Genomic DNA, 15,003 nt, shown 5'->3' with positions numbered 1-15,003 from the left:
TATTTGATTTACCAAGTTCATTTTGAAAAATTATGGCTCATTTCCCCCTAATTTATACTTGAAACTTGAGCAATCGTTTTCACTTGTGTTTTTTTTTTTTTGTTATTTTCCTATTCCAACAAGGAATATTTCGAGAAAGTCATACTTTTTGCCACAAGGAATATTTGGACAAAGTCATAGTTTTTTTTTTTGTTCTTTTTTTATATAGAAGTCAGTGTGCATTCTTTGAACATGTGTCTGGGATGTCTGAATGAACAGCTTCAAGGGTTTGGATCTTCATCTTAAAAGGTTTCATTAATGGATTTAGTTTCTTTGGTTCCAAACATCCAAGTCTTCTTCTTCGTTGGATCGCTGTAGTTGCTTAAAATAGGGGGAAGACATTAGACAGTTAAATCCTTGAAATTAAAACGACTGTTAGATGATTAATTTGTTGGATTTATTTGAATTGTTTAATTCAATTAATTTTGTTAACTAAGAAAAATCCATCAACAGCCGCCTTGGAATGTGAATCTGTAAGTTGTTGGATTTGTTTGACAAAATACAAATTTGGTCCACGATAAATATCTCATCTTATAGAAGTGACAGGTAATTAGTTATATTTTGGTGATTCTGAGATCATTATCTGCAACAAACTGACTTCATGCATGGGCACGTTGTTGCGAAAACTGATAAATCAAAACCTGAACCAAACTATTAATTTTCAGTAAACACAGAAAATGAAATTTGTGATTTACTCGTTTTATAAATTTTCAGCTGTTTTGATGGTCATCTTCTCTCCCATCTACTGAAAATCAATCATATTCAATCCTTTTTCATATTAAAACCCGCAGACAATCTTTATCTATGTAATCTCATTGACTTTTGATCTGATAAACGTATGCCATAGTTTCTTTATTGTAATTAATGCAAAACAATAAAAGAACTGCACTCAAAATATGTTTAAATGATTTGAATATGCAATTTCAAAACACGGGTACTAGTTTAAAACATTAGTTTTTCCAAAGCGTTTTTTTGAATCATAACACTTTCATAAGAAAACTTAACTTAAAATAAATGGTCTTGAGTAAATTACGGTTTATGCCCTTGTGCTATAGCGGAATTCATATTTGATCCCCATATTATTTTCTTGCTTGAACCTGCGTTAGTTTGCCTAAGAAGCTGTGGAGACACATAAAATGCGAAAGTAACACTGTGACATGATCCAAAATGGTCTCTTGAATTCCTTTTCATATTAGTATGCTTAGTTTCAGTGGGAACTGGCTATAAAGTACTTGATCTGTCCTCTATTTTAGCCAATTACATACCATCGCCTAGCCACCGTATTTGGTACTATCATTTGTATGTTTGTCATATTCTCTACAACCGATTAGTTTTATGTATTCCTCTTGTGGTACTTTTGTTCACATGTTTTGTCAAGCTTTTTCCTGCAAATTTGTTTTGCACATCAACTGTTCTACAGTTTCAGTGAAGAATTTGTTAGTGTATTAATATTATGTGTATTTTTATTATTTTTATATAATCCGGCCCATGTTTGTGGAGGGTATCGAAGGAAATTTCGATTCATGGGAAATATAGACGATTTCATGGTATCAGAGCATCCTACATTTTAGTATCGTTCTAAACCCTACTCGACAGCTCTATCCCGGTCGATCATATTCTCCCCTATCGATCTTCTTCTTCTTCTTTCTTTCTTCTTCGATATTTTTTCAATCTTCATCTCTTTACCCTCTCATGTCAGGTAGTATATTGACAAACCGTCATCTAAAATCAACATAAAACAAGCTGTCCCATTCGTCTTAGATCTGGATCAGATGAATTACGATATTCGGCGAGAATTATTTGAAATTCATTGCATTGGGTATGGAGTAGATGATCATTTTAACCCTCCTACTCATTCATCTCCAACCGAGAAAGAGAAAGACAAGGCAACTTTCGAGTCGGCGGATGCCATGGCTAAATGGTTACGTATGGACTCAATTGTAAAATCATGCTTATATGGTACTTTCTCCATCCCTCTTCTCAATATGATATTCAAGAAACAAGCTACTGCATTTGAATTTTGGGAAAATCTTGAGAAAGTTTTTCTTGACAAAAAAGCCTCCAAGGTCATCCAACTCGACAGAGAGCTTCAAATTATTTCACTCAGTAATTCCTCCATCACAAATTATTGCAATAAAATTAAAACTATTGCTCATCGTTTAGAGCACATGGATGCCAAGGTTTCCGAAACAAATCTTGTGCATGAGCCTACGGATGGTTTCAAGTTCACCCGACCACAAATGGTTCTTTTCAGCAAGGCTTACTGCCAAACCCAAATGGAACTACTCCTTTGCCAAGTCCACATGGTACTGGACCAAACAGAAGTCGATCCAACAACACTAAGCCCTTCAGCAACATTAATTCATTGCATTCCCTCATCCTAACAACAACCCATATCAGTAACAACAAGCCTACCATGCCAATAACAAAATCATGAGCCCACTGCACTCCCTCAGATGTTTCTCTACTTCTGTCTAGCATTTTCCTTTTGAATTAATACATTCTGATGTATGGAAGATTACTCTCATTTTGTGAGAGTCTATCCTATTCGAACCAAATCTGACATTTTTGAAAAATTTGTGCATTTCTGATCATTCGTATGTGTGTCATTCTCTATAACGGATTAGTTTCATGTAGTCCTCTTGTCGTACTTTTGTTCACAGGATTTGTCAAGTTTTTTCTTGTAAATTTGTTTTGCACACCAACTGTTCGACAGTTTGTTCAGTGAAGAATTTGTTAGTATATTAATATTATGTGTATTTCTATTATTTTTATATAGTCCGACTTATGTGTCTCGGCCTTTTCTCATTATTCTTGTATATATGATGTATATATTGAGAGTATCTTATGAAATATTGATTCCGACCTTTTGTACCAAATGCATGACGTTTTTGACAAATTTGTGCATCTTCTCCCACCACTACCGACTCGCACTCATCTCTCATTGGCTCTCATCAGCCGTGTTCAGTTCCTTCCAGCCCTCCGGTCTTTCCCCTATCTTCGGTTCTCCCTTCTAAGGTTGCTAAATCTCAACACCTAATTGTCACTCGTGCAAAACAAGACATTTTTAAACCAATTTGCTAGCTCAACCTTCATGTTGACACCTCCTCTCCTGTCCCTAAAAAATATTAAAAATTATTTGTAGGCATTTAATGATCTGGAATGGCTTAATGCAATGATACAAGAATGTACTGCTCTGATCTCAAAAAAAAACAAGGGTACTTGTTTCAATTCCACCGATTGTTAACGTTATTAACTGTCTTTGGTTGTTTAAAAAGAAACTTAATGAAAATGGGTCATTATCTTGATATAAAGCTCGTCTTGTTGCTAATGGGTGCAACCAATGAACCGGTATTGATTGTAATGAGACGTTCTTTCTAGTTGTTAAGCCTACCACTATATACACAATTCTTACTACTGCAATTACTTATAAGTGGCATATTGTTAATTTGATGTGAAAACTGCTTTCCTTCTTGGGCACTTTTACAGGAAACTGTATACATGAAACAACCATTGGGTTTTAGGGATCATTCTCGACCACATCATGTGCGCTTACTTCTGTGATCCCTTTATGGTCGCAAGCAGGCACCTCGCGCGTGGTTTCAATGCTTTTCCATGTTTATCTCACGTGTTGAATTTGTTCATCGTAGATGTGACTCTTCTTTATTTATATATACAGACAAGGTTATCATATGGCATATCTTCTGTTATACATGGATGATATTGTTCTTAGTGGATCTTCCCCTTAGTTGCTAACTCACATTATTTCTCTACTGAGTGTCGTATTTTCTATGTCAAACCTTAGGGATCTTGACTATTTTCTAGGTATTTTTGCTACCCAATCAAATCAACTGATGGATTGTTCTTGACTCAACAAAAATATGCCACTAAGGTTCTTGATCGAGCTTCTATTACTAGATGCAAACCAACATCTACACTTGCTGATTTATCTGCTAAGTTTTATGGATATGGTCCTCCTGTTGTTGATACCACTTTATTTATATCATTCCTTATAGTATCTCATGTTTACTCGTCCTGACATCACTTATGATGTCTAACAGATATGTTTATACATCCATGACCCAAGGGAGCCTTATTTTACAACACTCAAACGTTTTTTACAGTATATTTGAGGAACTGCTACTTATAGTCTACAATTGTATTCTTCTCCCAATCAAACTCTTATTTCCTACTCTAATGTTACTCTATTGTTGACTGGGGCGGTTGCCCTGTGATTCGGTGCTCTACATCTGGTTGTTGTGTCCTTCTAGGTCATAATCTTCTTTCTTGGTCTTCCAAGCATCAAAACATGATATATCGATCAAGGCTAAAGAGAAATATAAAGGTGTTGCCAATTTAGTGGGCGAAGCATGTTATCTTTAGAATTTACTTCTTCAGCTTCATCATAAACCTACCAAGCCAACTATTTTCTATTGTGATAATGTTAGTGTTTTCTACATGTCATCCAATCCGATTAATCATCACACTACAAGAAAAACAGCCTTTTACATCTCACAACAACATTCGATATCAACATTCTCCCCCTTTGTGAGAAGTGTTGAATCTAAGTCATCAGCATCTGAGCAGCTTGGTGAATTACCCTACGAACTTGTGTATACCAGTTAACCACCTTGCGAATCTCTGCCTTGTCACCTTCATTGTTTCTTGCACAACTATTCATTCGAACAATAAGGTTTGTATAATGAGGTGTGGTATATTTTTCAACATCACATACTTGAAACAAAAACTTTGTAATCTTCCCCTTCTTATTCTTTCCAACAAACACTATTCCCAATGGCTTCAAACTAATCTCTCCATCTTCATAACTCTTCAAACTAGCTTGGCTTTTTAACATCGATTGTGGCACATTGATTTGTTTACCAATGGCCAAGGCTAATTCGACATCAGTTAAAGCAAGATATTCATAGTAATTATCTACGAACAACTTGATGTGAGCAAATTCAATCAAGAAATCTTCTTTGCTTGTTAACTGAAGCTTCGAGACATCCATTCCCTTTAAAATCCTTGCAACACATATCAGATCATGAACATTCATTAAAGGAGAGTCAGCCACTAAGAAGTCGAATGCAACATTATTCGCTCTGACTGCATGATATCGATAATTCTGCAACACACCCTAATACAAAACATCTTTAGATATGTTGAGAACACGAACTATCTTAGCAGTGACCAGATCTCCTCTTCCCTTTTTCCAAGAACTGCATGGAAACGAATCTTCATTCTTTTAAACTCTTCTTTGTCTTCGAATTTATCAACAATTTGATACTAAGCAACCATAAACATCATCTTGTTTATTGGAAAATCTAACTGATTGAAATTAGTATTTTCTGTGGCATAGCTCTTCTTGGGAATTTTTTCGAAGACATGCATTTCACCGGTTACAACATGTTCTTCAATGTATTTATAGAAAAATGTTTCGAAGGATCACCCTTTTCAAGACCAGGAGGGTCATTCTCCCTTTGTCGAAGAATGCTTTGAATTTGTCTCTGTGTAGCACCTGGTTCTTGGTACGTATTCTTTTATTAATTCTTTAAAATATTTTGTATTTTGGCCTTGGACTCGGCGAGTTGAAGGACCAACTCGCCGAGTAGAAGCGGGATGAGACGCGGGGTTTAAGCAGTGGACTCGACGAGTCGGGTCCCGGACTCAGCGAGTAGGCCCTGTCTGGACAAAAACCCTAATCCTAGGGTTTGCACCCTATTTAAACACCTTAACTCGGCCTCCTTCGTCCCATTTGCTCCCATAAGACCCCCATAGCAAACCCTAGCCATTATTGAAGCAATCTAAGGCATTTGGAGTGATTTTGATGCTTTTGTGATCCAAGGAAGGAAGGAAAAGCTTGAAGGATCAAGAGGAGGCTAGAGGGATCCGATTTTGAGCATCATTTGCAGTCTACATAAGGTATAAAGTCTATACCTTGTTTGTTCTTTTGATAGATCCCATTTTGTGGAGTTTTAGGGCTTTTCTAAGCCATTTTGGTCACCAACCATGATTGCAAGCATGGTTAGGGGTTGATGTTTCAGATCTAGGTCCTTAGAGGGGTTACAAGACAGAAAGGAGTGGCTTTTGCACTCATAGAAGGCCCCATGCATTGTAAGAGCTTGTTTTAGGACCTTTTGAGCTCAAAGTCCCATGCAAGCACGTAAAGGTTGTAACTTTACGTGCTAGATCGATTGTAGAAGCATAGATCTATCTTTTGATCAAGGGTTGTACATAAGAAATCGAAGATTTAGTGAGAAGATGTGGCCGACTCGACGAGTCCATCCTTGGACTCAGCGACTCCAAGGTTTCTGTCCCATATCAGTTGAGGGTCATAAGGACCCAGTTGAGTGTGGAAAGGTTTTAGGGAGTCCCGGGGAGTGACCCAACGTTCTGGACCAAGCTATTGTTTTGGAAATTCATGGGAATCGGCTAGTGCATGAACAGACTCGGCGAGTCCAAGGCAATCTTCTTAAGGATGAAGATGAGCTCGACGAGTTGTTCATATAACTCGGCGAGTCAAGGACAGGACCTGTGTATCAGTTGAAGATGAACTCGACGAGTTGTTCATACAACTCGGCGAGTCAGGTGAAGATTCAGTCGATGTTCAATTAGAAGGAAAACTCGTCGAGTCATCGCCTAACTCGACGAGTAGAGACGGGTATAAGGACAAATGGAAGGATAGGGACTCAGCGAGTTGGCGAACCAACTCGGCGACTCAGGTCAACTGGAAGTTGACTTTGACTTTGACTTTGACTTGGTCAGGGGTAAAATGGTCATTTTACCCTAAGAACAGTTAGCAGTGTATGACTAAGTGTTTTGTGGGAATTATAGCCGGAGGATTTCCGAAGCAACAGCGGCAGCAGTCAGAGGATTCCCGCACAGATCAGCAGCTACTACGAGGTGAGTTACCTTCCAGTAGCGGTGGGTCTACGGCCACAATGCCGGCCCACCAATAGGAGTTGTATGTTAGATGATTGTCTTTGTGATATCCTCTAGGTTTGCTACTACCTGATATGTTATATGCTGGCATGATATGTTATATGTGATAGTAGTAGAGTTCGGTTGTTAGGACTGAAGGGTAGGTCAGGCACCCCAGATATGTCTGACAGTATGTGATTATATGTTTATATGCTGGCATGATATGTTATATGTGATAGCGGTAGTAGGAGGGGAATAGTCCCCAAGTTCGGTTGTTAGGACCGAAGGGTAGTTCGGACACCCCACATATGTCTGATAGTATGTTTATGTTATGATATATGTGATAGTAGCAGTAGGGGGTGGAATAGTCCCCGAGGGTCGGTTGTTAGGACCGACGGGTAGGTCGGCACCCCAGAATGGCCGTACGGGTAGGTCGGCACCCCAAAATGGCCGTACCGGGTAGGTCGGGCACCCCAGAATTGCCCGGCAGTATGTATGTTATGTGATTGTATGGTATGTGGTACGATCGGGGAACTCACTAAGCTTCGTGCTTACAGTTACAGTTTTGGTTTCAGGTACCTCTTCAGCGAAGGGGAAGGAGCTGGCGTGGTAGCGGCACATCAGACACACACATTGTTTTCCGCACTATGAGTTATTCTGGGATTTGTACTCTGACATTATTATGTTTTTACGATTCGGTTTTCAGACACGAGACATGTTTTATGAAATGATATGATCGGTTGATATTTTGTTACAAATGTTTTGCAAATCACTTAATCAAAAATGAAATTTTTGGACGTGAAAATTGGGTCGTTACAAGTTGGTATCAGAGCCCTGGTTTGAGGGATTCGGACACACCTTCGGGGGTACATGGACTCAAACCAAGGGATTAAAAGATTTTTACAAAGAGAATGACTTTCTAAAAGCTAGGATAAAAGAGCTTTGAGAAGGAACAAGTGTGTGATGTGCGCAACCGGCCGAGCTCAAGTAAGTATTCCCCATAGTACCCATACAGGTTATCTTATGTTTATCAGTTGCAGTAGAACATCATGCCAGAATAGGACTAAGGATCTAGGGATGATGCCTTATGTGCCTGCTTTATGTGCTTCAGCATATGAGAATTGCATGCTAGTATTGAGTAGACAGTAATATGATAGCCTGTTTAGGTTATGCCTGGTAGTATGAGCTCAACATTATATGCTAGTTCAGCTTCTCATTATAAGAACAGATTAGTTTGAGTAGTTTTCCTGCGTCCGAATGTCGCTTGCTTTGTGCTTTGTGGGACTCTGAGTGATGGGAGTTAGCCATTAGGTGAATACGTCACGTCACATGTGATCAGGGTTGAATAATCTCAGAGTGCTGGATTTGGCCCTATTGCGCAGCTCTTGTCTGAGTCTAACCGTTGTAGGGACGAGTCTGTTACTCGAAGGATTATCTGAGCCTCGTCACATGTGATGGTATTCAGGTAACGGCTAATTGGCATTACAAGGAGGCCTTCAGTAGCTGAGGACCGGTTTGGGTGGAGTCAGAGATTTTCCATAGGGTAAGCCTAGAATGGGAATAGCAGAGAATCAGCAGTGGTGAAAGGAACTTGGTGGAGTCAAGGCAGTCCTTGAGGAAGGTACAGATAGATGTGGAAGGTAGTATGGGCCCGTACTACTGAAAGCAGAGGATCCGTACCTAAATTGAGGAAGGCTGAGACAAGACCAGGGAACTTGTAGTGGATGTGATCCCTCTAGATGTATCGGTATCACTAACGGTTGGTATCATGTTTTGCAGAATGGTGGTGCTACGACAGAGGCCAGTATTTGGCAGTTCAGGAGAGGGATCGGGTTCGGGATCAGGTTCCGAGCCAGCAGATGAGAGACTACGCGAGTTCATCGCGTCAGAGATCACCAGAGGCATCCTTGAGTCGACCCCCATCATCTTCGGGTCGATCAAGGAAGGGATAGTTGAGCTGATGGAGGATCGCCTCAGGGCGTTCAGGAGTGATATGGCGTCTGGCCAATCGGGATCCCGCACACTGTCCTTTAAGGACTTCAGGGGCAGTGGGGCGCCGGACTTCCACGGGGCGAAGGACCCCATTGCTGCCAGACGATGGATTGCGGACATTGAGTCTGCACAGCTGACCAGCTTCTGCCCCGAGGGGTCGAAGGTGAGATATGCAGCAGGGTGTTTGAGAGACAGAGCTAGAGATTGGTGGGAGTATGTTGGCGACTCATTTGGAGCCTCGGCTGTTGAGGCTATGACCTAGTCAGACTTTGTGACCAGATTCAGGGCGGAGTTTGCGCCAGCTGTAGAGCTTCAGGAGCTGGCCAGGGAGTTTTTGGACATGAGACAGACTACAGAGACTGTGTCGGAGATCGCCGCCAAGTTCCGGGAGAGGGCATTGCTGGTGCCCCAGTATGCGGGAGATGAGGATATGAGGAGAACCCGCTACCACGACATGCTACGGGCCGACATTCGGGAGCATGTTAGTTTTTCAGTGTGCCCTACCCTGGATTCCATGATTGCCAGGGCTAGGGAGAGGGAGATCGATCTGGAGCATGTCCGGAAGAGGAGGAGGGTCAGACGACTGGGGCTTCGGGGAAGAAGCCCAAGGGATCAGATGGTAGGCCGAAAGGCCAGTCAGGACCAGGCCGCTGCAGGAAATGAGGCAGGCCACATGAGGGGGCGTGTAGATTGGGATCGTCGGGCTGCTACAAGTACGGTAAGACGGGGCACTTCAGCAGAGATTGTACTGCCCCTGCACCGGTTATTCAGACGTCTGAGTTGCTATGTTTCCACTGCAACCAGAGGGGCCACAAGAAGGCCAACTGCCCCCAGCTGATAGCAGCATCAGCGCCAGTGAAGGCGCCAGCTCCAGCAACCCTGCGGATCACCGATGGCCGGCAGGGCAAGGCAGAGGCTCCAGTGGTGAGGAGCCGGGCATTCCAGTTGACTACCGAGGAGGCACGCGCTGCACCCGATGTGGTGACGCGTATGATTTCTTATCTTTATGCTTTTATGATGCGCGGCTGCGATTTTGATATGTTATGTATGTGCTCTGTTTAGGATCGTTCCATGTGAACGGTATCCCAGTTCAGGTATTATTTGATTCGGGGGCTACCCGATCATTTGTCTCTCTTGCGCTTAGCAAGAAGTTTCCTGAGTCTTCGGGCATGTTGGATTGCCCTTTAGAGGTAGAGATTGCAGATGACCGATCGGTGCGAGCATCGACGGTATTCCGAGACTGTGTGCTGAGATTATTCGAGGAGCGTTATCTGGTAGACCTGGTTCCTATTCCGTTGAGAGGGAACAAGGTGATTATAGGCATGGATTGGTTGAGCCCCAATGGGGTAGTGATAGATTGCGCGCAGCAGCTGGTTCGGATCAGGACCCCAAGTGGGGGAGAGTTGGTAGTTCAGGGCGAGAGGCCACAGCAAGGACCAGCGGTATGTACAGCAGCGAGATCTAGGCGTTACCTTCAGCAGGGTTGCGCAGGATATGTCGCTTATGTCATGGACACCCGGGAGGCGGGTAAGGCGACAGTGGGCGATGTGCCCGTGGTGCGAGAGTTTACAGATGTATTCCCCGAGGAGTTGCCAGGGATACCTCCGGAGAGGCAGATGGAGTTCAGGATCGACCTAGTCCCTGGTGCGGCTCCGATAGCCAAGGCACCGTATCGGTTGGCTCCTCCTGAGATGCAGGAGTTGTCTACACAGCTGCAGGAGCTATTAGACAAGGGATTCATTAGACCGAGTAGTTCTCCCTGGGGAGCCCCGATTCTGTTTGTGAGGAAGAAGGACGGGTCGCATCGGATGTGTATAGATTATCGGGAGCTGAACAAGGTAACGGTGAAGAACCGTTACCCACTCCCGAGGATTGATGACCTCTTTGACCAGCTACAGGGAGCATCTTGGTTCTCCAAGATTGATTTACGTTCAGGATACCATCAGATGAGGGTCAGAGAGGAGGATGTATAGAAGACTGTGTTTCGGACGCGCTATGGCCACTACGAGTTTGTGGTGATGCCCTTCGGGCTCACCAATGCTCCTGCCGCGTTCATGGACCTCATGAACCGCGTGTGTAGACCGATGTTAGACCGGTCTGTGATAGTGTTTATTGATGATATCTTGGTTTACTCTAAGACGCAGGAGGAGCACGAGGAGCATCTGCGAGAGGTTCTGGAGACTTTGAGGAGGGAGAACTTGTATGCTAAGTTCTCCAAGTGTGAGTTCTGGTTGCGCGAGGTGCAGTTCCTTGGGCATCTCGTCAACCAGAACGGGATTTCAGTGGACCCGGCCAAAGTGGAGGCCGTGATGAGGTGGGAGGTTCCGAAGTCTCCATCTGAGATTCGGAGTTTCCTAGGATTAGCCGGCTACTATCGGAGATTCATCCAGGATTTCTCCAAGATAGCCGTACCCCTGACCAGGCTAACAAGGAAGGCTGTGGTCTTTCGTTGGGGGCCTGAGCAGCAGGCCGCGTTCGAGACACTGAGACAGAGATTGTGCGAGGCGCCAATCTTAGCCCTGTCAGAGGGCATGGAGGATTTTGTTGTGTACTGCGATGCGTCCATCTCAGGTTTGGGCACAGTATTGATGCAGAGAGGGCATGTCATCGCCTACGCGTCGAGGCAGCTGAAGCCTCACGAGGCGAACTACCTGACGCATGATTTGGAGTTGGGGGCTGTTGTATTCGTCCTCAAGATTTGGCGTCATTACCTCTATGGTGTTCGCTGTACTGTCTACACGGACCATAAGAGTTTGAGGTACCTCATGGATCAGCCGAATCTAAACATGAGGCAGCGTCGGTGGATGGACGTGGTAAAGGATTACGATTGCGAGATCCTTTATCACCCGGGGAAGGCCAATGTGGTGGCTGACGCGCTTAGCCGCAAGGCAGCGCCGATCAGGGATATCTGCCTGAGGATGACAGTGGTGACTCCACTGTTGGAGCGGATTCGGGAGGCCCAGCAGGAGGCCATGAAGGAGGAACATTGGAAGAGCGAGCGGATCGTGGGGCAGGTTTCCTCCTTCGGCTATGACAGCCGAGGATTACTGACACTACACCGTAGGGTGTGGGTGCCATACCACGGGGGTGTGCGCCAGGTTCTGATGGAGGAGGCACACAAATCTCGGTTCTCCATTCATCCCGGGGCGACGAAGATGTATAGGGATCTTCGTCTGGATTATTGGTGGCCCTGCATGAAGCGGGATGTGGCATGGTTCGTGGAGCGGTGCTTGACCTGCAGGAAGGTCAAGGCTGAGCATCAGAGACCTCACGACAAAATGCAGCCGTTGGATATTCCGCTGTGGAAATGGGAAGACATCACGATGGATTTTATCACCAAGCTTCCCAGGACCGCGTGGGGGGTGGATTCGATCTGGGTCATCGTCGATCGATTGACCAAGAGCGCCCATTTTATCCCGATTCAGGAGAGCATCTCGGCCGAGAAGTTGGCCGATATCTATATCCGGGAGGTGGTGGCGCGGCACGGTGTGCTAGTTTCTGTGATTTCAGACAGGGATGTGCGGTTCACTTCCAAGTTTTGGAAGAAGTTTCATGACGAGCTGGGTACTCGTCTGCATTTTAGCACCGCCTTTCACCCACAGACGGATGGTCAGAGCGAGCGGATCATCCAGACCCTGGAGGATATGTTGCGAGCATGCGTGTTAGACTTCGGGGGTAGTTGGGATACCTACCTTCCTTTGGCATAGTTCTCTTATAACAATAGTTATCATGTGAGCATAGACCGTCCTCCCTTCGAGATGCTATATGGGAGGAAGTGCAGGACCCCGATATGTTGGGGCGAGGTTGGCCAGAGGGTAATGGGGAGAACTGAGATAGTGCTCAAGACGACAGAGAAGATTCAGCAGGTCCGGAGCAGGCTTCAAACTGCTCAGAGTCGGCAGAAAAGCTATGCCGATAAGCGTCGATCAGACCTGGAGTTCCAGGTCGGGGATATGGTTCTCCTGAAGGTGTCGCCATGGAAAGGCGTTATCCGATTCAGGAAGCGGGGCAAGTTGGGCCCCAGGTACATTGGACCGTTCAGGGTTATAGCCCGGGTGGGCAAGGTGGCGTATAGGCTGGATTTGCCAGCCGAACTCAGTCAGATACATGGCACTTTTCATGTTTCTCAGCTGCGAAAGTGCCTAGTGGACGCCTCAGCAGTGGTACCCTTGGAGGACATTCAGGTGGATGGCAGCCTGAACTACATTGAGCGACCGGTGGCAATCCTCGACCGGAAGTCGAAGGATTTGAGGAACAAAAGAGTGGAACTCGTGAAGGTGCAATGGCAGCACCGGAAGGGGTCGGAGTGGACTTGGGAGCTGGTGGACGAGATGATGGAGCATTACCCCAAGCTGTTTCAGGATCGAGCAGCAGACTTCGAGGACGAAGTCTAAAATAAGAGGGGGAGATTTGTAGCACCTGGTTCTTGGTACGTATTCTTTTATTAATTCTTTAAAATATTTTGCATTTTGGCCTTGGACTCGGCGAGTTGAAGGACCAACTGTTCGACAGTTTGTTCAGTGAAGAATTTGTTAGTATATTAATATTATGTGTATTTCTATTATTTTTATATAGTCCGACCTATGTGTCTCGGCCTTTTCTCATTATTCTTGTATATATGATGTATATATTGAGAGTATCTTATGAAATATTGATTCCGACCTTTTGTACCAAATGCATGACATTTTTGACAAATTTGTGCATCTTCTCCCACCACTACCGACTCGCACTCATCTCTCATTGGCTCTCATCAGCAGTCTTCAGTTCCTTCCAGCCCTCCGGTCTTTCCCCTATCTTCGGTTCTCCCTTCTAAGGTTGCTAAATCTCAACACCTAATTGTCACTCGTGCAAAACAAGACATTTTTAAACCAATTTGCTAGCTCAACCTTCATGTTGACACCTCCTCTCCTGTCCCTAAAAAATATTAAAAATTATTTGTAGGCATTTAATGATCTGGAATGGCTTAATGCAATGATACAAGAATGTACTGCTCTGATCTCAAAAAAAAACAAGGGTACTTGTTTCAATTCCACCGATTGTTAACGTTATTAACTGTCTTTGGTTGTTTAAAAAGAAACTTAATGAAAATGGGTCATTATCTTGATATAAAGCTCGTCTTGTTGCTAATGGGTGCAACCAATGAACCGGTATTCATTGTAATGAGATGTTCTTTCTAGTTGTTAAGCCTACCACTATATACACAATTCTTACTACTGCAATTACTTATAAGTGGCATATTGTTAATTTGATGTGAAAACTGCTTTCCTTCTTGGGCACTTTTACAGGAAACTGTATACATGAAAGAACCATTGGGTTTTAAGGATCATTCTCGACCACATCATGTGCGCTTACTTCTGTGATCCCTTTATGGTCGCAAGCAGGCACCTCGTGCGTGGTTTCAATGCTTTTCCATGTTTATCTCACGTGTTGAATTTGTTCATCGTAGATGTGACTCTTCTTTATTTATATATACAGACAAGGTTATCATATGGCATATCTTCTGTTATACATGGATGATATTGTTCTTAGTGGATCTTCCCCTTAGTTGCTAACTCACATTATTTCTCTACTGAGTGTCGTATTTTTTATGTCAAACCTTAGGGATCTTGACTACTTTCTGGGTATTTTTGCTACCCAATCAAATCAACTGATGGATTGTTCTTGACTCAACAAAAATATGCGACTAAGGTTCTTGATCGAGCTTCTATTACTAGATGCAAACCAACATCTACACTTGCTGATTTATCTGCTAAGTTTTATGGATATGGTCCTCCTGTTGTTGATACCACTTTATTTATATCACAGTTTAGCTGGTTCCTTATAGTATCTCATGTTTACTCGTCCTGACATCACTTATGATGTCTAACAGATATGTTTATACATCCATGACCCAAGGGAGCCTTATTTTACAACACTCAAACGTTTTTTACAGTATATTTGAGGAACAACTACTTATAGTCTACAATTGTATTCTTCTCCCAATCAAACTCTTATTTCCTACACTAATGTTACTCTATTGTTGACTGGGGCGGTTGTCATGTGATACGGTGC

The sequence above is a fragment of the Lactuca virosa genome, chromosome 3 (assembly GCF_052849685.1).
Source record: "Lactuca virosa cultivar CGN04683 chromosome 3, Lactuca_virosa_CGN04683_v6, whole genome shotgun sequence".
Lineage (NCBI taxonomy): Eukaryota > Viridiplantae > Streptophyta > Magnoliopsida > Asterales > Asteraceae > Lactuca > Lactuca virosa.
Note: the sequence above shows the minus strand (reverse complement) of the source record.